Raw genomic sequence first — 27,624 nt, 5'->3', positions numbered from 1 at the left:
GCTCAGGGACATGGCTCCAGGAACTGGTTCCGGGGTCAGACTGGGTCGCACAGAGAAAACAAAACTCCTTCCGGGGTCAGACTGGGTCCGACTTAAACTGGACCTCCTGTACAGCGTCCGGTAAAGGCAACGCGAACTGTTGGGGCCGCTCGCTGGTTGTGAAGCTCGTAGGTGCTACCTGGGAAAACGGACAGCAGTTGGCAAAATGTAAGAATTCTTTTTTTTTTTTTTTAAAGATTTTATTTATTTATTTGACAGAGAGAGATCACAAGTAGGCAGAGAGGCAGGCAGAGAGAGAGAGAGGGAAGCAGGCTCCCCGCTGAGCAGAGAGCCCGATGCGGGACTCGATCCCAGGACCCTGAGATCATGACCTGAGCCGAAGGCAGCAGCTTAACCCATTGAGCCACCCAGGCGCCGCAAAATGTAAGAATTCTTAACAAGGTCAGCGCTCCCGGATCTCTGTGGGGCCTCAGCGAGAGATGAGGTTACAATTTCACGTTGTCTCTTCCTTTCCAAATTCAGGTCAGCAGGAAAACAAAAACAAAAACATTAGTTACTGGTGCGTGCTTTCCCAGGGCCAGCTATTGCACGTAGTGTGTGTGTGTGTGTGTGTGTTTATGTGTGTGTGAACCATCTGGTGGGCAGGCTCTCCAAAATATGGCCAGACACAAATGTGGATTGCACTCCGTTTGCAGCAAGGGTCTTACTGATGCGGGAGGGGTAAGTTCTTGCCTCACCGAGTTCAAGAATAAATCTCGCAGAAAAGGGAGAGTGAGTAAAGCAAAAGAATTTTATTAAGTAAGGTTACAGAGAGAAAGCTCTCAGGAGTGGTTGCCACCGAGGGCATTTAGGGATGGTCTTTTAAAAGTAGCTGCCTTCGGCTCAGGTCATGATCCCAGGTCCCTGGGATCGAGTCCCCATCGGGCTCCTTTCTCAGTGGGGAGCCTGCCTCTTTGGCTACTTGTGATATCTGCTTGTCAAATAAAAAAATAAAATCTTAAAAAAAAAAAAAAGCTAACCAGGAATTTAAAGTTTTTTAACATCTCTATTAAGTAAGGACTAGTGATAACACCTTCAGTGGCTTACTTGCTTTCTAGTTCAGGGTAATTCTGGATTGGTCACAAGTAGCTGTTATAACAAGACCTCACCTATGACACTAGGACAGGATGGTCTGGTGTGTTCCCCTATTTCTGGTTTCCTTTCATCTCCCACATTCTGAATTTTGTGAGCCTGATCCCATGGCCCCCTACTTACTCTCCCTACCGAGCCCTGCCTGCCTCTTATTCATTACCACTCTTTTTCACCTGGCAGGGAAATTGTCCAAGTCTTTCTTTTGGTTACCTTTGGGAGTCCATGCCAGGAGTATTTATTGTCGTGACTGAAACCGGCAATATATTAAAAAGGGTTTTTTAATTTGTTTTTCCTTTTTTTCTTTTTTTCTTAAAGTAGCTCTTTGGTCAAGTGTTGGCCGGATTGAAAGCCGATTTTCAGAACCTGGTAGGAACTTTTAGGCCTTCTTCCCTAATGCTAAAATGAAACTATGTGCACAAAGGGAAAGAAAAAACATTCTGAATCCATTGTGGAAGGATTTATTAAAACTTTCCAAACAAATGCACTTCTAAATGTAGAATATAGGAATCTTTTGATTTCCATCTTAGTTGACCATCTCGCTGGTATAGAGAAGCAAATTGAGGATAATGTTGGATGGCCGAATCAGTTTTTTGTTTTGTTTTGTTTTGTTTTTTTAATTATCATTCAGGGTGCAGTCGAATTCTTTAGGGGGGAATTAAAAACAACTGTATTTATCTTAAAAATTGAATCTTTACAAATGTTGCTCTAGAAACTATCCAAAACCCACCTGTCTTTTATACTAATCGCAGTATGCCCCCTATTCTTCTCATAAGGCTTGCAGATAAATAATGTGTATGTCTATTTAGGTAAACTATAGATAGATGTGTGATATTTTTCTTACTCTGGATGTTATTGCCAAAATTAATTTGTAAAGAGCTCTATTTAATTGGCTTAAAAACAAGGAAGCATTTATACAAATCAGATATACTCTCAGAAATATAGAAATAACCAAAATGTTTTTTAAGTTCCTGTGATCTAGGATAATGCTCAGTAAATAAAAGCTAGTACAAGCTTGTTAGTTTAATAAAAATGGGCATTTTCTTAAAGATATCAATATTAAAAACAATATTTTTATTCTACATAGGCTTTACTGAAAAGCAGAATCATTTCCAAATAAGATAAAATACTGAAACATTAGTTACTGGACACAGGTTTATTCAGTTTTGGCCTTCTTTTACAGAGGAACTAAAGATATTAGGTGTATTAATAAACATGTTTTGTGTCACATTGAAAAATTTATGATGAAGAAAAATATATTTCTAGACATTATGAAATGTACTTATAAATTTGCCAATCCACAGGATGCAGACATTCTGCAATTGCTTATTTCTAAGTTTCCACTAGGAATACATGATTCTAAGCATTCAGAATTCTAATCAATATATGCAAATAAACTACTTAGAAATAATAAGGATGAAAGGAAACTCAAATGGATTATTTATAAAGTTTAGAAGGTTTGTGGAAAAGGAATCTTGGGTAAGGGATTTTATGTGTGGTCAAGGTGATTAAAATTGGAAAAGATTTATTTATGTTTTTAAAGAATGAACTTTAATATTAAAAGTGCCCTGGTAAAAAATTAGAATTGGTTATCTCTTTGTTAAAAGGATGGTTTTTAGGGGCGCCTCCGTGGCTCAGTTGGTTAAGCATCTGACTCTTCGTTTCAGCTCAGGTCATGATCTCAGGGTTGTGAGATGGAGCCCTGCATTAGGCTCTGTGCTGGGCATGGAGTCTGCTTAAGATTCTCTCCCTCTTCCCCTCTTCCTTTGCCTAGTCCCTACCTCCCTCTCTCTTTCTCTCTCTCTCCCTCCCTCTCTTAAAAAAAAAAAAAGAAAAGAAAAGAAAAAGAGAAGGGTTTCTGTTACCATTGGCTTGCTCTTGATAAGAGATTGTGAAATTTTTTTGATTCTTTTATATGTGTTCTGTTTCTGTTTTCTTACCTTTTGGACAGTCTATGAGGAAAGCAAAGATTTTGTGTCTTAGCAAAATTTACTATATTTCACATTGTCTTTTTGAGGTCTTTGGTTACTTAAGAAAACCCAATTTTCTCAATATTAGAAGAACTAAGTTTTTTTCACAACTGTGTAACCTTCTGTTTTTGCCTTTAAAATGTTCTGTTGTCACTTTAAATAGATAAGTATTATTTCATAATGATCTGAGATCCTATTTAGCCAAATAGGCAAACCTTTTGACATTTTATTAACTTCCCCAAATCACACACACAATTAGAAACATTGGTTTTTATTACTATTATTACCAGGGCTTGACCTGGAATGTCATATTTGAGAACATGCAGAAAAGCAGATATGACCAGATAGTTTTGAGAAACTAAGGTTGACTTAATGGAGCCAGTAAAAGCCCCTTGGAAAAACTGTTTTGTTTCCTTATATACATGGTTCCTGGGAACCTTACCACCACGTGTAAGGAGGTTACTCCCTGGTGGGCCCAGTAAACTTAGGATATCTTGGGGACCACAAAAGGAGAGGAATTCACCCAAATCTATAGGTACTTATGGTGAAATCTGATGGTGGGTTCTAGGGTTGACTTCTTAGACTAGAGAGGCTTTTAAAAGTCCAATCTAAGATAACTTATGAAAATTTCCAACAAGGCAGACTTTAAAAGAGCCTATGTCATCAGTCACTATTCTTGATGTACTTATATAAATAATCAGGCCAAGTTTAATGAGACTTGACTTATTTTGCAAACAGATTAGTCTTACTGTGATTATCTTTGATAGAAATGAGGGTGATTGTAGAGGAAAAAAATATGTTTCAGTAGAAAATTATAACAATCTTGTGGATATCAGATTCTAGGTCTCTTCATTGTCTCTGTAAACCAAGCTGGATCCCAGATTCTTCTAGCTTCCTCAGAGATCTGGCTCTATCTCTCCAAACTAATGTTTCTGGTCTTCTTCCACCCTTGTGATATGGAATTTGCTAAGAATAAAGATGGCCCCTGAACTTCCTTGGAAGGAACCACACCGGATTCTCCTCTCTACCCAGATAATAACCAAACTGAACCTTGGGTCCACATGCCCCAGTTAAGAAGGGCTCTGCTCAATTCTTGGAACCAGCTGGAGATCTAGATTAAAATAGACTAAGGAGTTTCCTCCCAGGAATAGACAACATCTTGAGGTGAATAGGTCTCTTAAGATCAAGGACAAGATTTTCATTTCCAGCATGAAACCTTTATTCCTTTTGCCTTTTTGCTCCTTGCTTTTTCTCTTGCTAATAAAGGGAAGACAGTGCTCCTTAGTCATGGCAACTAGTTTTGAATCTAGGGCTAAGGGCATATCAGAACAAAAGTCCCTAGACTTTCTTGCTAAGGTGTTTTTAGATAATAGAATTGCTTTAAAATACTTACTGGCTGAACAAGGAGTCTTTGCCATAGCAAATGCTTCCATCTGTATGTAGATCATTTCTGGTACTATAGCAAATATAAGAAACAAGCTATTTGGCTAAAACAGCTTGATGCCCCTTCAGTTACATTCTTTGGTTTATCTGGTTTATTCTTTGGTTTACCTGTTGGGCTGGCAGAAAGGGCTACTTAAGATGGCGAAAGTTCCCGCCACAAGACCTGAGCTCGGACAGGAGAACAAAGGCCCAAGCAGGAATCTGAGACCCTCCCGTCCCAGGCTCCCATGGACCAATGGGACCCTGACAAGCAGGAATCTGAGACCCCTGCCCCGGGCTCCTGTGGACCAGTAGGACCCCGACGAGCAGGTGAAATATTCAAATAAGGGAAACTTGCCAAAAGACCCCTGAGCTCCCCTCGAGACCCCTTAAAAGTTCCCTCCTCCCTGCCTTGGGCATGACTTCTGCCACTCTGCTTTCCAGTCGCAGAACCTCGCCCGAGGGTGCCCACCTCCTCCCGGCGCAACTTTCCTGGCTCCCCTTCTCCTGAGCCCTGAAACTTCACCGGAGAGTGTTTTTAATAAATCTTGCCTTGCACCCACTTTGCCTGGTGTTGTGTTTATCTCGCCGGAAAAAACTTTACAGTACCAACTGGCCTGGTTCAGAGAAGCTCTAGCTAAGGAGTGCATGTCAGTCTTTTGATATTATACTAATAGTAGTTACCATTGTTGTCTCCCTGGTACATTATGTTCTGTCAGAGGTCTTAAATGCATATTCAGAGCTATCAGCAGTACATCAGATGATCGCACTGAACTTAGAGAAACAGAAACAAGAGGAACAGTGAGATGAACAGCATAAACAGTTCTCATAAATCTGATATATTTTTTGAGTTTCACAATGAGATAAGAGTAATTTAACTGTGATGGTAACTGAGAGTGGCACTAATACCAAATTTTTGGTTAATCTCTCATGTATAAGAGGATGACCAAATAAGGGGAATGGTTAAATTAATTAAACAGTTGGGTCATTAGACTCATGTGGTTCTGATGCTCAAATGATGGCCTATTAAGCAAACCAAAATCTAAACCTCTAAATGCTTGAAGGTTGTGAAATGAAAATGCTAAAGACAGCCAACTTGTCTTCAAGCTATAGCTAATCAATACTTTCCATATCTTGCTTCTACCTTTTCTCTATAAAAGTCTCTTCTGGAGCTCCTGAAGCACTCCTAGCCTCTCTTGGTTTGGAGCTGCCCAATTCTAATAGATTTTTGCTCAAATAAACTCCTGAAAGTTTTAATGTTCCTCAGTTTATCTTTGAACAAATCTAAGTTTCTCTTTTCTTTATCTCTTTCTTTTATTTTTCCTGTTACTCTGTATATAGCATGATGAAATATTTCCCTTAATCTTGAATTAGCCTATGAGAGACTTCTGTCATTTGTGTCATTCAATAATAAATATTACAAATATTAATTTAGCATAAGAAGGACAAGACTTACTTACACCAGTCACTGTTTATTGCCACATGTATTAAAATCATATTTTTGAGGCAAGTCAGTATTGATTTCATTCCTACTAATTATCTTATAATGAATACATTTTTAATGATTCCAGACTTTTCTTCTAAACAGATGTTTCTTGAATGGCGTTCTTTTTGTTTTTTTTTTTTCCCCCTGCTGTTGGACCATTTAAATAAGTTGGCACCAATTTGTTAGGTTATAAAACTGGGTACTTTGTTGGAACCAATTTTGTATTAGCATAAAACTTCAGCACACTGGCCCTTAGTGTTTCCCCATGGATAAGAAGTAGCCTTTCTCACCGTTTTATTGTTTCATTCATCAGTGTTTTATTTGCAAATTGAAGTTACTTTGATGGGCATCTTTTTCTATGCTAATAAGATACCAGCCAGTTTTGCCCAAGAATTGTGTAGCCCTTCAGCAAAGTAATTCAATTCCCCAGTAATTCCCTGGAAAAGATAAGTACAGGACAGGATTAGTGCAGACATAAAAACAAGCTTTAAATATTACTTCTGAGGTAGATACTCACATATTTATCTCTCCCTTTAAACCTTAACTACAGAGAATGTTGGAAATACTAGCAAAATCATCACTTGCACATGTTGCTGTAGGCAGTGTAGACAAGTTGAGATGGAACACCTATGAAATAATCAAGTTGATTCTTTGGCTCACAGTTGAGGTAAGTACCTACTCTCAAAGTAAATATTGACCATTTTCTAATTTTTGCCATAAAACCAAATATAGGGTCTCACCAATACCTACACTGTTGAGGAAAAATGCACCTGTTCTCTCCAGTTTTACCATTATATCAGTTTTCCATTACTGAATTTTACATTCCTTCTTTCCCTCTCTTTTACATGGTAAGTGAAATGGACTGTTTATGTAAAAGAAATATTATGCCTCTTGCCAATTTCATAGAATAAGGAGAGAAACATTTGTCCTTTGCTTTGGTGAGGGGGTGGAAGGCTAGCTGAGAACAAAGCAAAGCTGATAGCCTGACACCCCCCACTCCTGTGTGACTTTCTTCTGGGAAAGTCCCAACTATTTTAGTGTTAATACCTTGTCAGAGGGAAAAACAGCCTTAGCTTGATGAAATAGTCAGGCCCCCAGTATCCCGAGGGTCTTCTTTAACATATGAAAACCCTTTTGAAACCTCCCTTTCTCTTACCTCCCCCAACTCCCAAGTATGTAAAGAGCCACCCCTCACAATCCCTGTGCAGCAGCTTTTTCTACTCTTGGGTGGTGTCCCCATGCTTTAATAAAACCACCATTTTGCACTGAAGATGTCTCAAGAATTCTTTCTTGGTTGTCAGCTCGGGACACCACCCTACTGAACCTCACCTGTATTCCAAAACCCCATAAGCTATGTGCTCTCTCTGATAGTGTTACATCATTGCACAAGAATCACATATACAGGCCAAACACTGGAAATCATTTGCTACTATGTCACCTTTTCTTATTATTTCTTTGTTTTAAGAAAACTAAACTCTTATGACCAAAGTAGGGTTAAACTCAAGACCCAGAGATCAAGAGTCATAAGCTATACCAAAGTTTCGAACGTCTTACAACTGTTACTTTAAAATGATTTTTAGAGGGAAAATTTCATTAAGTAATCTTCATTTTCTTTGTACTATAATCTTTTTTTTTTTAATTGCATTGAAGCAAAGTTAATTTTCTTTGGGGATATAGGGAATTGTTTTTCAGATGATAGAAAAAAAAAATCCCCATCCTTTGAATATAATTCTACTGAATAAAATATAATTTTAAATTACATTTTAAGAAAATAATAGATTATCACTCTTTGACTTTTTGGTCTAAAATCTAGTGTTTATAGGGGGATTTATTGTTGTAACTATGCCTCACTTGCAAAATTCCAAAATTAACAGTCAATAACACAAAAAGTCATAAAAGGTATATACCATCTTCCTTAATCTGTTAATTGATGATATCATCATGTAGTTTTCAGTATAGTTTGCATTTACAAATGTGACATCTCAAATGTTGTAAAGACACTGCCCACTTTTTCCCCCTGTTTTTAACAGTACCATATTGCTCAAATAATTGTACCAAATTTTAATATCTTTGGTTATATATGAAGAACATCTTCATAACTAGTCATGTTATATAAGTTAGATTTCATATATCCTTAAATTAAGCCTTTTTCGCTGTTGGACTTTAATTGCAAAATTGTTTATGGAAAATACTTCTCGGAATCTTCATGTATTTTTTGAAGTTTTACTATGGTTAAGTTTAAAGTTAAAACAAAAGTAAAGAGAATAATGAAACCCACGTACTCATAACCTAGTACATTATTTTTCTGTTGGTGCTAAAAGAAAAGTACATAAACTTAGTGATTTAAAACTCAGATAATACTGTTCTATAGTTCTAGAGATTAGAAGTCAGAAATGCATCTTAGTGGGCTCAAAATAAGGACAGATTCCCTTTCTGGACCTTAGGGGCAGTCTGTTTTCTTGTTTCTCCAACTTCTAGAGCTTACCTTCAGCCTTGTGGTGTCATTCCTCTGTCTTCAAAGCCCAGGACATCAGGCCAGATCCTTTTCATATTGCCAAATCCCTGTCTCTACCCCAGTTCTGCCTTATTCCACTTATAAGAACTTTTATGATTGCATAGATTGACTCTCCTTTTCACTGTTAGATCTTCAGGAAAATTTGTCCATTTTATGGTCAGTTGATAAGCAAACATACCTGCAACATTAATTATCCCTTTACATATAGCAACATATTCATATGTTTTCAAGATTGAGACCTAGACCTCTTTGGGGGTGTTCTTTACTTGCCTCTTACCTACTACAGTTGTTAATGTCTTGCAATTATTTCATTTATCCCTAAATGAAGGGATAAATTTTTATTTATCCCTAAATAACATTCCCCCATAACACACATTCCCCCATAACACACATACACAAACTTTTTTTCTTCATGTGGTTTGTCCAGTTTTCTTTTTAAGCAAATCTCTGACTTTACATAACACCACCAGTAAATATTTCTTATGTGTGTCTCAATGGATAAGGACATTTTGTTTAACACCTTACAAAATAAACAAGAATTCTATAATATCATCTAATACCTAGTCTGTTTCTTATATTTTCTGATTATCTCAAAAACGTCTTCTATAATTGATAGTGCAATATGGATCGAAATGAGTTGTTTCACATGTTTTGTTTGGTTTTCGTGTATCTTAAATCTCCCTTACTCTCTAATCATTCTGCTGTTATATTTTTTTCTCATATGATTTAATAGTTGGTGCTGCTTACTTATGTACTCCAGAATTTTCCAAACTCTGAATTTGGTTGCTAACAACTTCACAGAATAGTTTAACCTGAGCCTTTAACCACTGTATTATCTGTAGACTGGTAGTTAGTTTCAGAGGTTCTTTTTTTCCCCCCAAGAATATATTATTGTAGTTTGTATAATTCATGTTGTACCACATTGTGTAATACATGATGTGTGGTTATCTCAATTGTAGTGATGTTAAAAATGATTATAAGATTCAAGAGTTGTCAGCCTAATCTATCTGTGATAAAGTTCCTCATCAACATGCACCTAATGATTTCAGCTTGAGTTGATGATAGTTGTATAGATGCTTTGAGACCACCTTTTCAGGAGCTTCCTCCATCATCATATTTAACATAGTTAGTGTTCTATAAAAATTGACTTACCACTGCTTTCCAGAGATTTAACTAGTAGGAAAAAGGAGGTACATTGGTAACTGACCAACTGTTGGTCTGGCTACAGAAATATAAGGCTGTCTTAACTCATGTAACTACTTCCAGCTTTGTTGACTTTGGGTTTCTTATCCATCACAATTTTTATAATATGCTTTCAAAGATAATCTGATAATCATTTTGAGATAACATTACTGATAATATTACAGTGTTTGAATTCCTAATTTGTATGCAAAAAGAGGTATAGTTACTTTTTGTGTTTTCTAAGAGGGGATCCACAGAAACTGGTTCCAGACAGATTCCTTGGAAAATACTACCGTTATTTGTACCATGTTGTTTGATCTCTTTTTAAGATACCATTATGCTTTTTTAAAATACCTAAAGCAAAGCTTGGATGATTATTTCCTTTTTTCTGTCCAAAATATGTTAAGGTCTTTTATTATATAGCAGCAAGATCTAGTTACATGTTCTAACTATCTAATTAGTTTATTGTACATCAAATTGCATAAATAGGACATTTAATTAAATAAAAGTTAGGAGATATTATTGACACCCACAATATCTGTTTTATGTGTTATTTTTAGTAAAAGTATAATTTGAGAAATCATTTTTATAAATACATAGGGCTTTTAAGTTATGGACACTAATTTGTTGGTCAAAAAATGAAAAGAAAAAAAATGAAAAAAAAGAGCACATTAATCAGTTAGTCATCAACTATTTTTCAAGTTCTCTCACAGGTGAACAAATTTTTTAATTTATAAGAATGATCTGGGACGCCTGGGTGGCTCAGTTGGTTAAGCGGCTGCCTTCGGCTCAGGTCATGATCCCAGCGTCCTGGGATCGAGTCCCACATCAGGCTCCTTGCTCCGCAGGGAGCCTGCTTCTCCCTCTGCCTCTAGCCTGCCACTCTGTCTGCCTGTGCTTGCGCTCTGTATCTCTCTCTCTCTATATAACAAATAAATAAAAATCTTTAAAAAAAAAAAAAAAAAGAATGATCTTCAGCAAGAGCCTATTAACGTAGTATTTGATCTTGCAGTATTTTCACAAGCATGTTATGTAATAGTCCTTGGAGAAATGTTAGATTTTACAGTACTATTCCTAATTCTTTTTTTTTTTTTAATTTATTTATTGACAGAGAGAAATCACAAGTAGATGGAGAGGCAGGCAGAGAGAGAGAGAGAGAGAGGGAAGCAGGCTCCCTGCTGAGCAGAGAGCCCGATGCGGGACTCGATCCCAGGACCCCGAGATCATGACCTGAGCCGAAGGCAGCGGCTTAACCCACTGAGCCACCCAGGCGCCCACTATTCCTAATTCTTAATTATATATACTATAATGGCAAAGTTATTAATTGAATATTTTGAACAAAATATTTAAAATCCACTTGATAAGTAAAAATCACCCTTTTAGGTAATAAATTCTTTGTATAAGAAAAAGGATAAACCCTATATTTGACCACATATTCTAAACATTCAAAACATACCTTATCCCATGTGCATGTTCCCATGTCAGAATAAAGCATTTGTAACTGATGTTTATGAATCTTTCAAATGCTCATACTTTTAGAATGTTTCCTATTTGACTTTATAAAACCCTTCAGTACTGTTTTAGAAGTCATGTTTCAATCTTTATGAATATGGAACATCTCAAAGTTTCTCTTTATCACAACTCCTTAGATATTGACAACGCTATGTGTTTCCCCTATGCTATTTGTTTTGTTCTAATATTGGCAATCTTTCATTTATACCAATTAATAAATTCCCCAAGAGCTTTCACATTGTGTTTTTGAAGAATCTTATTACAGTGCCTAGATGATAATATGGAAATATGGAAGAAAACTTATTAAATTGAATTACTAAAACTAGTAATAAAGCCAGGAATCACTGATATTTTAAGTCTAATATTTTAACATTTATTCCTAAATTCCACAAAATTCTGTTGAGTCTCATTCTTTATCTGCATGCCTCTGGATAGTACATTCTAAAGAATGAGTAGAAACTAGAATATATAATGTCTTTAATACCTGAGAAGGCTCAGCTTATAATCTTGTGACTCAGTTTGCTATTAGTTTTCACTACCTTGTATTACTCTCAGAGCTTAGTCCCCAATTATTTGCATGCACTTAAAGTTAATCTGGACTATGCTTGCAAAATCAATTATAATAATCTTGTTTCCTAAAACATTGTTCAAATTCCAGGATGGATTTTTCTTGCTCTCATTCCATTTTGCTTTCTTTCTCCACTTACCACTATCTAAAATTATCTTTTCCTTTTTGTTTGTTTGTTCTTTTGAAGTAGTAATTCAGTAGTTTATTAGCTATATTCTCCACTCCCAAATCCCTCTACACCCCCACAGCCCCATGCCTACCCAAAAATATTTCCATGAGAATAGGGACTTAAAGATTAATCTCATTTATTACTATATCTACCAGTTCTTAAAACAGTGCTTGGCACAGAAGATACACTAAGGAAACTAGCCCATCCCTGAGAATTTTATGTATTTCCTATCATTCCTTTTCATTAGTGTTGTGTGTACTACTGTAGAGGTAGTTTATCTGATTCTCCTTACCATTGAGATATCATCCAGTTAGCCTTATTGACTTCTGTATTTTTCTGTTCATTCATTTCAGGTTGTGGTTTCTGAGCACATTAGTTAAGTCAAGATCATTTTCTGAGCTCCTTCTCACTTCCATTATGAGATGTTGGCTTACTAAATAATGCCAAGCATGTGTTACCCTTTGTTTTCTTGAAATTGCAGGTGTAGACTGTTAAGATGAGAAGTTGAATGTCCTTTTTTGCTCATTCCTTCATTTTGCTTGTTAAGTCTATCTAAAACTATTCTGCAATATTGACAACTACTTCATTGTTCTGTTAAACCCACAACAGATAGTATTTTAGTACAGATAGGTAGTTATTCATGGATAACTTTTTAAACAAGTTATATTCTTTATCTTCATTTCAATAATCTTGTCCTTTATCCTAATTTTATTTGGAAGCAACTCTACTTATGAACACTATGTGATTTTCAGTTCTTTTCAAATTCAGTAAGCCATTTTTAAAGTCCTCGGCTGTACTACAATTAATTTATGGATAGTTGAATGATTGTTTTTTCAGATCTGTGATGAGTTTTTGTTGTTGTTGTTGTTGTTTTGTTTTTTTAAACAGTGTTTTCCTATGTGATTATCTGAATTTTTAACTTAATAATTGTAATATTTGAAAACCATGAGACCACTGATGTCACTTTCTGTTAAATAATATAGCATATCCAATATTCAGTTGTGTTTGATACACAGTATTCAATCAAAAGAATGTTACTGCGTAAAACAGTGACTTTAACTAGGAATACAAATCACTGTAATAATAAAGAATTTAGATGGCCATACAACAGTAAAAGTTATAAATAAAAGCTCTCTATATCTCAGGTTGATTTTCAGACTATGATGAATTTTATACCCTCTTATCATTTCCGTTTTACAGACTGGTAAGTTTCCGAAGGGTTTTATTTAACCCCAGATTGATGCATATTCCTTAAAATATTCAGATTCTAACTATTTCCCTTAGGGAAGTACTTTAATTGTTCTTTCTTCCCTTCTTTTCCCTTTCTTGGGGGAAAGAAAATTTTAGTAACACATGATCTTGTCACATTTTATGGATAAATTTACTGTTTAAGAAATGCAATAAGAGATTCTGTTGGACATATATGTCTTTTTCAAAGGCAGATTTAATTGTATATCTGATTATATATATTTCAGGAATAGATTTATATATGTATAAGTGTATATGGGAGAGTTATACAATATTCATGGATGGAAAAAAGAAAAATAGATTATTTAGGAAAAAAATAGTAACAGGGTAGGACATTTCCTGTCAAAAAAATAATAGAACATATTTTATAGTTAGAAAAATATTTTTAAAATACAGCATAAGAATCATCTAAAAGGTCATTGGAACAGAATACATATCTTACAAATTAATTTTAATATAGTCCCAAATTTTAAAAATATGTGTGAAAAATAACTGAAAATATGCATTGGAAAGTTAACAGTGTGCTTTGAGTAGTGATAAGTAATTTATTTTTGTCTTTTTTCTATTTTTAAATTATCTACAAAATTGCATATTTTGTTTATAATCAGAAAACAATCCCCTAAATTCTAAAAATTTTGAAAAGTATTGTTTGTCTTTTAAAAATATAATAAACTATAAATTATATAATAAATGATAATAAATGTCAATCTGATTCTAAGAAAAAAAGTTAATTCTTCATATTTATTTGTAAGATATTTTACCATTGGAGTTGAAACTGTTGAATTCTGGATCTATTATTAATCCCAATAATTCCATTCAGTTTAGTGGGTTTCTTATATTCTATGATGAATTAGCTAAACTATTTCAGTGGCCATCTAATTAGAATTTGGGTTGGATTTAAAAAGAAAATCTAATTCAATTTATTCTAAGCTATCTCATGAGGAGTAACTGATGCTGTTTAAAAGAAAACAGGAAATATTCTATTATAAAAAACAGTCATTACAAACAAGTTTTTTGGTCTATTTTTCTCTCTCTCAAAGACAATGAAAGTGGCTGCATTAATTAATACATTGTTACTATAATGCAGTTGTTTTCTGTATTGTATTAACTTTAGCACAGCCAACAACGAACCAACTAATTATTATTATTATTTTTTATTTATTTATTTATTTTTTATTTCCAGCATAACAGTATTCATTATTTTTGCACCACACCCCATGCTCCATGCAATCCGTGCCCTCTATAATACCCACCACCTGGTACCCCAACCTCCCACCCCCCGTCCCTTCAAAACCCTCAGATTGTTTTTCAGAGTCCATAGTCTCTCATGGTTCACCTCCCCTTCCAATTTCCCCCAACTCCCTTCTCCACTCTAAGTCCCCATGTCCTCCATGCTATTTGTTATGCTCCACAAATAAGTGAAACCATATGATAATTGACTCTCTCTGCTTGACTTATTTCACTCAGCATATTATTTTTTATTATTTTTTTTAAATGTGGAGATAATCTTTACACCAAACATATTGAACTAAAAATTAAGTAGACTCAGGAAAGAATTTACAGTATCTATCCTCCTTGTAAATTAACCAGTTTATCTACTTTAAAACATATCAGTAACAACACACTACAATAATAAAAGCATTGGGAGCAATTTTCATACTGGGAATATTTTTTCTGAATTTTTTTTTAAAAGTGTGCTTCCCAGGCATGCCTAGGTGGCTCAGTTGGTTAAGTTTACAACTCTTGATTTTGGCTCACATCATGATCTCTGGGTGGTGAGACTGAGCCCCACCTGGGGTTCTGAGCGGGCCTAGAGCCTGCTCAAGATTCCCTATCTCTTCCTCTGCCTATCCACCCTGCTCACATGCTTTCTATATCCCGTCTCACTCCCTCTCTCATAAAAATAAAGTGTGCCTCCTAGTGTAGGGTCTGTTGAAATGTTCATTCTTTCACTTGAATGTTCTTTGTTTATGTAAGGATATCTCTGTGCAGTCCCAGAATATTTTGGTGTTAAATATCACTAGTCCCTGGGACGCCTGGGTGGCTCAGTTGGTTGAGCGGCTGCCTTCAGCTCAGGTCATGATCCCAGCGTCCTGGGATAGAGTCCCACATCCCCACATTGGGCTCCTTGCTCGGCGGGGAGCCTGCTTCTCCCTCTGCCTCTGCCTGCCATTCTGTCTGCCTGTGCTTGCTCTCTCCCCCCTCTCTCTCTGATAAATAAATAAAATCTTTAAAAAAAAAAAAATCACTAGTCCCTTAGTTTCTACAGTAGTGTTGTTTCTAAATCAGATAGTTCCATCCTGATAAACTTCATTTGTAGTCTCCATAATATGTTAATATACCTTACAAAATTTTCAGGTGTTCCAGTGCTCCAGTGTCTTGATGAGGCAGAGTGACAGAAGGCCGTGGCTCCTAAACATTTTCACATGAGCCATAGTAAAAAATATATATATTTTCATCGTAATTCATGACATAACATTTATTGAGTATATTTCATATGCCATGCACTCTTATTGTCTGTGTACTGGATATTCAGAAGTAATTGCAATAGTAAAAAATTCTGGCCCCCATGTAGTTGATAATACAGTCTATATGTCTCTCTACCTGGACCTCCCCCAATTATTCCTTTGTATGAACAATGTGATCTTGTATTTTTTATTCCATCAATCTTGTTCTGTTCTATTCTCTTCTTTTTGATAATAAAAAATAAAATAATTTGCTCTTTAGAACCCACTAATTGATTCAAGATTCAATAATGGATCTTTAAAGTCTACTTTGAAAAGTACTGCCATATAGGTATTACATACTTTTGTAAGACTATTAAAACAGCCTAGAATTTATTATTTATGTCTTATTGTTGGCTTCTGTCACCAATTTAAACATCTAGTCTTTCTCACTGAGCAGCTTTTGAGATAGGACTCTCTGAATCTACGTTTATGTAACCTGCTTTTAATCTAAATGGGGAATCTTATATTTATTTCTTTCTTCTTATTGGTTTTAGTCCATCATTCAAGCCTATCTAGATTTTTGAAATCTGCCAGTGTCATGAAATATATTAGATAATCCTCCTAAATCTGTCATCCACAAATACGGAAAGGGTGGCTTCTGTGTCATGATCCAAGTCACTGATAAAAAATATTGCAAATTCTTGTAGTTTTCCTTTAGAGATCTCCCTATTGTTGGCATGGGTCCATTAATCAACACTTTAGAGTTATATTTGCATGTCAAAACACAAATCTTCCTTAATTATTCTAAAACTCAGTCTATACTTTCCCATTATACTAAAAAGTCCTAACAGACTGTCAAATATATACTAAATTCTTGATTTTTATGTTCCCCTGAGATACAATAACCTGGTCATTAATACATAGTTAAGTTTCTGTTTATCCCAGCCCCCGTCAGTTCCAATAATAATAGCCTTTGGTTTAAGAGTTCAGCTGCAGAGCAGAAGAGATTCTGATACCACAGTATCCTGGGACTCATTCTCAGAACAAAGGTAAGGGATGGTCCGATGCATGTGCTAAAGGGATAGGTAGCATTCTCGGTAGTCACAAAGTCATTCAGCTATTCCTCAACTTTCCGCTGAGTTCCAACTGATACGGTTTTTGATTGTGGGCACAGCATCTTAATGTATGATAAGTCTTGAATGGGAGTAAAGTCTGTGAGCCAGGAATAGCCACTCTTTATCTACTTAAAAAAAAAAAAATCTCTAGGGGTGCATGGGTGGCTGTCAGTTTGAGTGGTTGTCATGGGGTCCTGATCTAGCCCCATATTGGCTCCCTGCTCAGTGGGGAGTCAGCTTCTCCCTCTCCCTCTGCTATTCTCCCTGCTTGTGCTTTCTTGCTCATGTTCTCTTTCCCTCAAATAAATGAATAAAATCTTTTTTAAAAAAATCTCTATTTTTCTGGCCTGAAATGTTTTTTTTTTCTTCAAGATTTTATTTATTTATTTGGCAGACAGAGATCAAAGTTGGCAGAGAGGCAGGCAGAGAGAGAGGAAGAAGCAGGCTCCCCGCTGAGCAGAGAGCCCAATGTGGGGTTCCATTCCAGGACCCTGGGATCATGACCTGAGCCAAATGTGGAGGCTTTAACCCACTGAGACACCCAGGTGCCCTCTGGCCTGACATGTTACTTTGGATGTAATTTACACTTAACTCATAGATTGTTATTAAAAAGATATCATTAACATAATTTTATTAATAAGATATTTTCCTTAGGTAAGAGCATAGGGCAAGGTATTAACTAGTGATACATTTGAATCCTTATTCTATTCACTGATTAATTGTATAATTTTGGACAAGACCTTAAAACTTTCGAAGTCTCTATTACTTCATCTGTAATCTGGAATTACAAATACATACATCACCTCCCTCACAAGGTTCTTGAAAGAATGGAGATTATATTATAAAGAATGCTGTCTAAGTGTTCCCTAAGTGATAAGTACACTATCAATTGGTATATTAGTATCATCCTTTAAAATGGTCATTGCTTCATCTGTAGAAACTTCAAATTCATAATCCAAGAGAGAAAACATCTTTCTCCAGCATCATCTCATTCTGCTGATGCTCTGTTTTTACCAGTATGTAAGATTATCCATTCCTCAATATTGTCAGTCTTTTTTCCTCTACTTTGCTAGAGTAGAGAGTACACGGGCATTTTATTCTCTGTAAGAATTTATAGGACAACTATATCTGCAGTCATTGAGCAGATCATTTAATCTCCCTGAGCCTCATTCCCCTCATTTATAAAACAAGAAACTAACATTTACTTTGAGGCAGTATTTTAACAATTAGAGGTAATATATGTAAAGTATTTAACATAGTGATTGACACACACTGTGCTCCATGTATGGTAGGTATTTTAATTTCTAGATTTTTCTTTCATATAAAGTTTAAAGAATGCAATCATAATAAATAAGGAAGGAAAAAAGAGGTCGTCAGACATTCTTCCTTTTTTCCGCAACAGAAATATTCTTCTGTCCTCTCCCAAAACTGCAGTAACCTTTTAAACCTTTCTCTCCCTTCCTTTTTAAGCAACTAACTAATAAATCTAGAAGAACAGCCAATTCCCAGTAAGGGGGAAAGTGCAGAGCAAATATATCTGGCATAGTAGTGAGAAGTCATCTTACTATGAAAACTGAAGGAGTTAGTAATTAATAGCATAGCCTTTTAAAGCAGGCAGACAAACTGGGTTTGAATTTAATCCAGACACTTACTTGCTGAGTCACAATGTAGAAGTTACTTACCCTTTCTTACCTATTTCCCATTTTATAAAATGAGCATAGTAATAGCATTTTGTCTTTGAGTATAAAGTTAGAAATGTCAAAAGTTTAGTACTTAGTACACTGTCAGGCAGCAAATAATTTATAAATAGAATCTCATTGCTTTTTTTTACTACTGTTCCATTTAAAAACCTACTTTCACTTTCTAATATTCTTCATTGATAATGATGGTCCAAATTGTTTTACCTTCGAAATATAAATTTTAGCAATGTATTTATTGCCTATTGCCCAAGTTTCTCAAGTAAGACCATTTAGTACTCTGTAGTGTTTCTTGTAAATTAACCATGTAAAGAGCAGTATTTATCTGACGGCCTCAAAAGATTTTCTTGAAAGTAGGATTTTCATACTCTTAAAAAATAAATTATAATCCCCAGAAATGTCTAATGTCTGTCAACAATTTTAGGCATGGAAGACTATCAGTAAATATTGTTTTGCTGTTTTTGTTGCTATCATAGTTACTATAGTTACTGTTATTACTACATGTTTTAACATTTTATATTCTGACTCCTGGATCAAAATACTTAAGTTGCATTTCACCCAAGTCCAAAGATATGTGGAAAAAATAAACATAATTTCAGTACTTCCCTGACTCAACTGTAGCATGTAAGAGATTCCCAAGTCCTCTGGTTGGGAAGATCAATGTTGGAATTTTCAGATTCTTGGCTTGGTTGTAGAAGATTGTAGAAGACTGCTGGAAAGCATCTCTTAGATGTATTATCCTTCCACATGGACTTGGCACTTTGAAAGTGGAAAATGCACTAACCCTGTTCTGTCCCCTTTGAAAGTCTCCAAAGAGAACAAAATTAACTTAATTTGAACAATTGGGAAAATTAACCTAAAAATGCAAGTATTCATCTACAAAATAAACAGTCATTACAAATCTGTGTTTCACAAATTGTATTAAGGCTAAGGATACAATGATAAGGAAAACATTAGCCCTGTCTTTCAGGTAGTCAAGGAGAGGGCTAGGAAACACATAAAAAATGTGGAGCAAATGCAGTGCTTATTATGCCAGAATTAGGGAAAATCTATTGAAAGAGAGGGAAAAATATTTTATCTATTTAAAGGTTTACGGAAAAGGCAACATTTAAGCCATGAGAAGTTCAATACGTGTACCAAATATTAAGTTCTTAAGAATTGAACTAGGAAGAATAACAGGTAGAAAAAGTCTGAACTGAAGAGAGAGAAAGAGAAGGGGGAGGGAGGGTAGGCCAGAGGAGGGAGGCAGAAAGATGGGGGGGGGTGACAGTGAAGGGAAGGGAACAGAAAAGAAGAATAATATAGGAAGTGACCAAATAGTAGATTTTGGGCATTAAATATCCTATTGCTAGTAACAAGATACTGATGAGATTCTAGTCATATCAAATTATTGGTATAGGGGTGTTTGGGTGGCTCAATGAGTTAAGCCTCTGCCTTCTGCTCAGGTCATGATCTCAGGGTCCTGGATTGAGCCCCACATCAGGCTCTCTGCTCCAGCAGGGAGCCTGCTTCCCCTTCTTTCTGGCTGCCTCTCTCTGTCTACTTGTGATATCTCTCTGTGACAAATAAAATATTTTTTTTTAATTTTTTTAAAGATTTATTTATTTATTTATTTATTTGTCAGAGAGAGAGAGTGAGAGCGAGCACAGGCAGACAGAGTGGCAGGCAGAGGCACAGGGAGAAGCAGGCTCCCCGCCGAGCAAGGAGCCCGATGCGGGACTTGATTCCAGGACGCCGGGATCACGACCCGAGCCGAAGGCAGCCGCCCAACCAACTGAGCCACCCAGGCGTCCCAATAAAATCATTTTTATAAAAAGATTATTGGTATAGATAACCAAGCCCTAAAGCCATAAATCAATAATCTGGTTGTTAACATATTCTTTCCAGAATATTCACTTCTTAACTATAAGTAAATGAATGTAGTAATTATATTTCTAAGATTAACACTTTAAAATGTAAAAAATTTTGTCTCCCCTGACCCCTAGTATAAATGGAAAGGATGTGTTAAAAACTAAATTGAAGTTTTCTTATGTAAGCGTAGATTCTAAACTTCTTCTGCCCTTTAGGTATTTTTATCACTTTTCTAGCTGATGTCAGAATCTACCTTTTGACAATTTATTGGTGTTTTAGATAAGCCTGTACTGATGCAGATAATCTCACAAACTACTATCAACCACATTTGTTAGATTGAGGTAGAAATCTAGAGAGAAAAAAAAGTACCATAATTTTTAGTACTTCTGAACTTGTTTCCAATAGGAAACTTTTTTTTTTTTTTTTTTTTTTGAGAGTGAGATTGTGCACGCAAGGTGTTGGTGGTGTTAGGAGGAAGCAAAGGGCACAGGGAGAGGGAGAATCTCAAGCTGGCTCCAGAGGAGAAATCAAGAGTCAGACACCTAAAGAGGAGAGCCACACAGGCGTCCCTGAAACATATTCTTTTTTCAGTTATGTAGTGATATTTTTACTTACTTAAGAAACATGCTGTGTAATTCTTTGAACTTGAAAGTATAAATCTAATACTGAATTCAGTACTTGATTGGTAATAATGTTAATGTGCTTTTATCACTATGGGTTTACAAAATTGTGTTATTTGCAAGTAATTTACCTTATGGAGTATTACTGAATCTTTAAAATTAATGAATATAAAATATATGTTTACTATAAAAAGTACTATTCAATCAGAAAAATCAATGTGGAAAGGTAGTTTAAAAGCAAGACATTATGTTTGAAGAGTCCAGCTGGTTATTTCAGTTCCATACTTCACCTTGAAACCTAAATTAACTACATCATAAAATAGAGTTTTATAGATTATCAACAATATTTTGAATTATATTTAAAGCCCAAGAATAGCCTTTAAGGTCACCTTTCTATGTTATCCTAATTGGCTAGCAATTTCTCATAAGTTATAGTTAATTGGTATAGAAATAAATCATAAGCCCATTTTACTCTAAGGTAAAAGGTCAGCATGCATCCTCTAATAATGTGCTCTTCTTTTTTCTGGCATATATTTTACAGATAATTATTTTTCTTAGAGCCAGTACACTACAGGCTTAAATATGACAGTGGATTAATAGTATTAATTGTGATGATTGAACTGTTTTCCCCTCCAGCTCCCATGGACACTGATCATGACAAATGATAGGCAAGCATTTACATAGATTGATGGAAATTTCAAATTTAAATGTATCAACAATTACTGTTTTAGTTATTTTAACTTGCTGAATAAGAGCAAGCACATTACTGTCACCTGTAGAAAAAAAAATAAACTTCACACATAGAAGGCACACACTGACAGGTCTTGGACAAGTATGGCAGGCTAAAGTGAAAGCGTTGGATTGACCAAAGTTCTAAGGTCCAGGTGGCCCATCAGTGCAAAAATGGCACGTTTTAAATGCTCTAGAAAGAACATAGGCACCAAGATGTAACTAACTTGCCATAAACCAATGCCCATTTTCTTACCGGTGTAAAGAGAATATTTGTTTCCTGTAAGTAAAGGGAAAGTAGTTTCTGGAAGGAACAATGCATACACAGAAAAAAATAGTGCACATTTTATAAGAACATAATTAAATTAAAAAATACAGTATAAATTCATTAAGCATACTTCCTGTGGGGAGATAGAAATTAAAATGTGATTTGGAGATAAAGGGAATTAAACTCTCTAATGAATTGATTTAAATCAAACAAAACTTCAAGAAAATACCTCAACCGAATTTGTCCAAGTCCAAGAAAACTGACAATACTTTATCATTATCTAACAATATATACAATGTTAAAAATTGTTTTGAGAAAAATGGTTTTCAAATTGGAATATTCTTCATAATATAAAACAACATTATGGTAATAAATAGATAATGGTTTCCCTAACGCAGAATCACTGTGAGAGATGAAGTTAAGGCACATTTATGAAAGTGCTGAGCACCCAGCCTGGCACAAAATAGACCCTGACCTCAGAGAGAAAATTCATTTGTGAATCCGATATTTACAGTGTGCTCTCACTCCCATCAAAAAGCACAGCACCAGTTCAGTCACAGTCACAGTTCTTGCTACTGAGCCCTGCTCATTCATTTCTTACCATTCTTTTTATTTTTCATTTTTTAAAAGATTTTTATTATTTGAGAACGGCAGAGGAAGATCATGTGAGGGGAGGGGCAGAGGGAAAGAATCTTCCAGCTGACCCTGCCGAGTGTGAAGCCCGGACATGGGGCTCAGTCAGAGGACCCGTGAGATCATGACCTAAGCAGAAATCAAGAGTCAGATGCTGAACCAGCTGAGCCACCCAGGTGCCCCTCTCTTCATCCCTTTAAATATTTACTTCCCTGATCATTTTTAGCAGCTTTGAAAATAAGGCTCAAAATCTTCTGAGGCATAAGAAGACATTTTGATATTAGACCTAAGAACTACTGTTCCACTTCCTCTTATCAAAAATAAAAAATAAAAATTTCACACAAGGGCCTTTTTGTCTGTCTTCACCTGCATTGTCAAGAATAGATGGCATTTTGATTGTTGAGAGTGCAGAAGTACAGACATTGTTGCCACTGCCTGAGTTCAGGTCAAGCTTTCTCTGCTACCAGCTGTATGAACTTGGGCATGTTTTGCCACTTCTCCTATGGTTAATAATTCTAAAGCCTCTAAGGGCACCTGGGTGGCTCATTCAGTTGGGTGTCTGCCTTTGACTCAGGTCATGATCTCAGAGTCCTGGGATCAAGCCCTGCATTGGACTCCCTGCTCAGCAAGGAGTCGGCTTCTCCCTCTGCCCCTCCCCCTGCTAGTGTTCTCTCTCTCTCTCTCTCTCTCTCCAATAAATAAGTGAACCTAAAAAAAAAAAAAAATTAAAGAAAAAATAAATAAAACCTACCTTAAATTTTTTCTTAGTGAAATCATTTGTGAGGTACTTAAAACAGTTTCTGCCTTATATATATCTATCTCCCATATGTTTTTCATTTCTTAATTGTGGTAGAATACTCATAAAATTATCATAACCAATTTTAACTATACAGTTCACAGGTATAAAGTACATTTTATATTCTTGTACAACCAACACCACTATCCATCTCCAGGTCTCTTTCCGTTTTGCAAAAGTGAAACTCTGTACCCATTAAACAATAACTTCTTGTCATATCACCCTCCCCTCACCCCCAGCCATCTACCATTTTACTTTATATCTCTATGATTTGGACTACTCTGCTTCATAAAAGTGGAATCATACAGCATTTTTCTTTTGTGACTGGTCTATTTCATTTAGAATTTTGTCCTCAGGATTCATCCATGTTGCAGTATATGTCAGAATTTCCTTCCTTTATAAGACTGAATAATGTTCCATTGTACATGTATAGTACATGTTACATATCTGTTTATATCTGTTGGTAGGCACTTGAGTTGTTTCTGTGTTTTATTTATTGTAAAGATGCTGCTATGAATATTTGTATAAATATCTCTTAGAGACTTTTCTTAAAGTATACTTTTTAAAAGTATAAACCCAGAAGTAAAATTGCTAGGTCATATCATAATTCTCATTTTAATTTTTTTGAGAAACACTGTAATATTTTCCATGGCAGCTATACCATTAAATGTTCCTAACAGTAATGCTTAAGAGTTAAAATTTCTCCGCATCCTTGCCATCATTTCTTTTTTCTCCTTTCTTCCTTCCTTCCTTTTTTTCTTTCTTTTTTGATAATCATCTTAATGGATATTAGGTGGTATCTCGTTGAAAACATTTAACCATATATTCAAGGGTTTATTTCTGACCTCTGTTCTATTCTATTGGTGCATAGAATATGCACTGTTTGGGTTATTGTAGCTTTATATTGAGCTTTGAAGTCAGGAAGTATGAATCCCCATCTTTGTTCTTTTTCTTTATTTTAGTTATTCAGAGTCCCTTTAGATTATATTTGAATTTTAGATGGGATTTTTCTATTTCTACAAAAAATTAAGATTTTCAGAAACAAAACAAAACACTAGGATTTTCACAGGGATTGCATTAATTCTGTATACCACTTTGGATAGTATTGAGATTTCGACAATTAATTCTTGCAATCCATGAACATAGATGTCTATTTCTTCATTTATGTATTCTTTAATTTCTTTCAGAACTGTTTTTGTAGTTTTTATTGTACAAGTCTTTTATCTATCTAGATAAGTTAATTCTTAAGTATTAAGTGGAATTTTTTTTTTTAATTTCCTTTTAGATTGTTTATTGTTAGTAACTAAGATTGCAACTGAGGTTTGCTTGCTGTTCTCTTTATATCCTGCTACTTTGCTAAATTTGTTTATTCTAGGTTTTTTTGTTTTGTTTTGTTTTGTTTTGTTTTGTTTTTTTGGTAGACTCTTTAGAATTGTCTACAGACAAGATTATGTCATCTGTTGAATAGAGATAACTTTACTTCTTCTTTCTGATTTGGATGACATTCTTATTTTTCTTGCCTAATTGTTCTGGATAGGTCTTACAATTCCATGTTGAATAGAAGTCGTGAAAGTGGGCATTTTGTTCCTGATATTAGTGAAAAAGCTATCAGTCTTTCACTACTGAGTATGTTTTTTGCTATGGGTTTCTTATATATGTCATTTCTTATGCTGAAGTAGTTTCCTTCTATTCCTAGTTTTTTTTATTTTTTATTTTTTTTAAAGATTTTGTTTTATTTATTTATGTGACAGAGATCGCAAGTAGGCAGAGAGGCAGGCAGAGAGAGAGGAGGAAGCAGGCTCCCTGCCGAGCAGAGAGCCTGATGCAGGGCTCGATCCCAGGACCCTGGGATCATGACCCGAGCTGAAGGCAGAGGCTTTAACCCACTGAGCCATCCAGGTGCCCCTATTCCTAGTTTTTTGAGTGTTTTTATCATGAAGGAATGTTGAATTATGTCAAGTACTTTTTCTGTATGAATTGAAGTAATAGTTTTTATATAGTTATTATCCTTCATTCTGGTAATCTGATATCTTATACTGAATGATTTTCTTATGTAGAAGGAAACGTACATTCCAGGAAAAAAATCCCATGTGATTATTGTGTATAATTTTTTTAATATGCTGTTGAATTTGGTTTGATATTATTTTGTTGAGGATTTCTTACATCCCTGTTCATAAAGATAATTGTTGGGGCACCTGGGTGGCTCAGTGGGTTAAGCTGCTGCCTTCAGCTCAGGTCATGATCCCAGGGTCCTGGGTTTGAGCCCCGTGTCATGCTCCCTGCTCAGTGGGGAGCTTGCTTCTCCCTCTTCCTCTGCCTGCCACTCTGCCTGCTTGTGTTCTCTCTCTGTCTTTCTCTGTCAAATAAATAAATTAAATCTTTAAAAAAAAAAAAAAGGTAATTGTTCTGTAGTTTTCTTTTTTGTAATGTATTTGATTTTAGTGTCAGGATAATGCTGCTTATAGAATATATTAGAGAGTTTTCCCTGCACTTCTGTTTTTGGAAAAGCTTGAGAAGGATTAATGTTAGTTCTGTGAATGTTTGGTAGAATTCACCAGTGAAACAATCAGGTTCCTTTGTCAGATTTTTTTTTTTTTTTTTTTTTTTACTAATTTATTCTCCTTCCTAGTTTTGGGTCCATTCACATTTTCTCTCTCTCTCCTCACCTTCTTTAGTTTGTATTTAGGAATATTAATTTCATTCAGGAAGGCAGAGGTAAAAAATAGTTGGGTATGCCACTGATCTTTCCTCACTACAATGAGCGTGTTTCTACATATTTTCAGATTGCCATATGGAAATATTTAACTTCATAAAAATGATAAAATTAAATGTTGATCTGGAACCTTAGAGAATAGAGTGTTCTATATGGCTAGATTTCTCTGAATGTCTAGATCCAGTCTAAACATTAAGACATTTTTATAATTGTTTAGTTGAGAATTCTCTAAGGAAATTTCCTGCCTTCTTTACATAGAATATAGTAAATGTAATTAGAGTTTTTTCCCAACAATCCAGACAATTATTATAAAATCCGTTTTAGAGTTGTATTTTATAGCAGTAATGGCTCCAAAACACATTAAAGTGTTTAGGGCTCTTGGCACAATGTTAGTCACATTTCTCCTTTTTTAGTTTGTTTCCTTGCTACCTCACTGTCACCTTTCTCTCCTAAAGCAATGTAGAAATCTCTCATCACCTTTTCAAGTTTCCTACTTCCCAATATCATGTGCTACAAAAACAAAATAATGGAGTATATCTAAGTTGTAGGTAGGAGTAGCTACAGTTTGACTAAAGGGATAGGTAGTTTCCCCATGAATGAAAGACATGTTTAATGTATTGACTCTGATTTTTAGGCAGCTTGCCAGTGACTTATACATTCTCTTCAGATGGGTAGATAGCTGATTTATTTGCCTAGAAAACTAATCCTAGTGCCTTATATGCTTACACTTACGCTTACACTTATTTCTGTGGGATATAAATATATATAAAAATATAAAGTAATAAGTATTGCTTTGGGATATAAATCCTTAAAGAAATCAAGATTGAGAGGAAAAGGAAGCTGAGGCTTGGAAATTATATATTCATAGAGACCCTATAGGCAAATGTGTCTCAGAAGAATCTCTCCAGGAAAATGATGGGAGAAAAATGTACTCACTGGCTTCCATGTTCCATTGGTCAGCATTGCCACATGAATCAGTTGCCCTACACATATTGGTTATACTATCTGTCCTCTCAGAGTGGTTACCTGAGACACCAAGTTTCAAAAAGCAATGACAGCACCCAGGTATAATCCACAGGGTGTAGCTTAAGCCAGCAAATACATGTGAACTGGCAGTCTCCATGCCAGGCCTTAAGCTATTGTACTTGTGTGAGCTCCAGCAGGTCATTTGTGCTCTCCTGGCCTCATGGGAATAGAGACTCACCCGGAAAGGAGATCAGATTGCCCTGAACAAGGCACGAGACAGATTACTATTGGGTTTATGTCTCTGAGAGAATTTACTGTGTGGGCCAGGCCAGCCAAGTAGGCTGAGAGTCACAAAAGCCTGACCCCTCTAAGGAGTGGATACAGCACTCCAGGAGCCTGACTTTGTAGGTGACAGAAACCCCCTTTGGGCCTAGGGAATGGTTCTGGTACTGGGTAATCTTTCTCAAGAATCAGCATAGTATTTGGAAGAAAATCATGATTGAGGGATCCACATGGCACATATTCTAGATATTTTAAATTCTTTTTAGTTAAGGTAACACCTAAACAAGTACAGATCTTCCTAAACTCA

The 27,624-nt window shown here is 35.5% G+C and overlaps 1 long non-coding RNA gene across 1 annotated transcript; it reads right to left on the bottom strand.

Annotated features, from left to right (window-relative positions):
- Positions 1-6,314: 6,314 nt before the first annotated feature.
- Positions 6,315-12,305, bottom strand: LOC116586071. The gene is made up of 3 exons (XR_004283881.1): positions 12,245-12,305; positions 8,492-8,699; positions 6,315-6,443 (listed from the first exon to the last, which is right to left on the bottom strand). It is a non-coding gene; the product is annotated as an uncharacterized LOC116586071 (long non-coding RNA).
- Positions 12,306-27,624: the final 15,319 nt, after the last annotated feature.

This window comes from Mustela erminea, chromosome 3 (genome assembly GCF_009829155.1).
Source record: "Mustela erminea isolate mMusErm1 chromosome 3, mMusErm1.Pri, whole genome shotgun sequence".
Taxonomy (NCBI): domain Eukaryota; kingdom Metazoa; phylum Chordata; class Mammalia; order Carnivora; family Mustelidae; genus Mustela; species Mustela erminea.
Note: the sequence above shows the minus strand (reverse complement) of the source record. Positions and strands in the feature narration are given on the sequence as shown.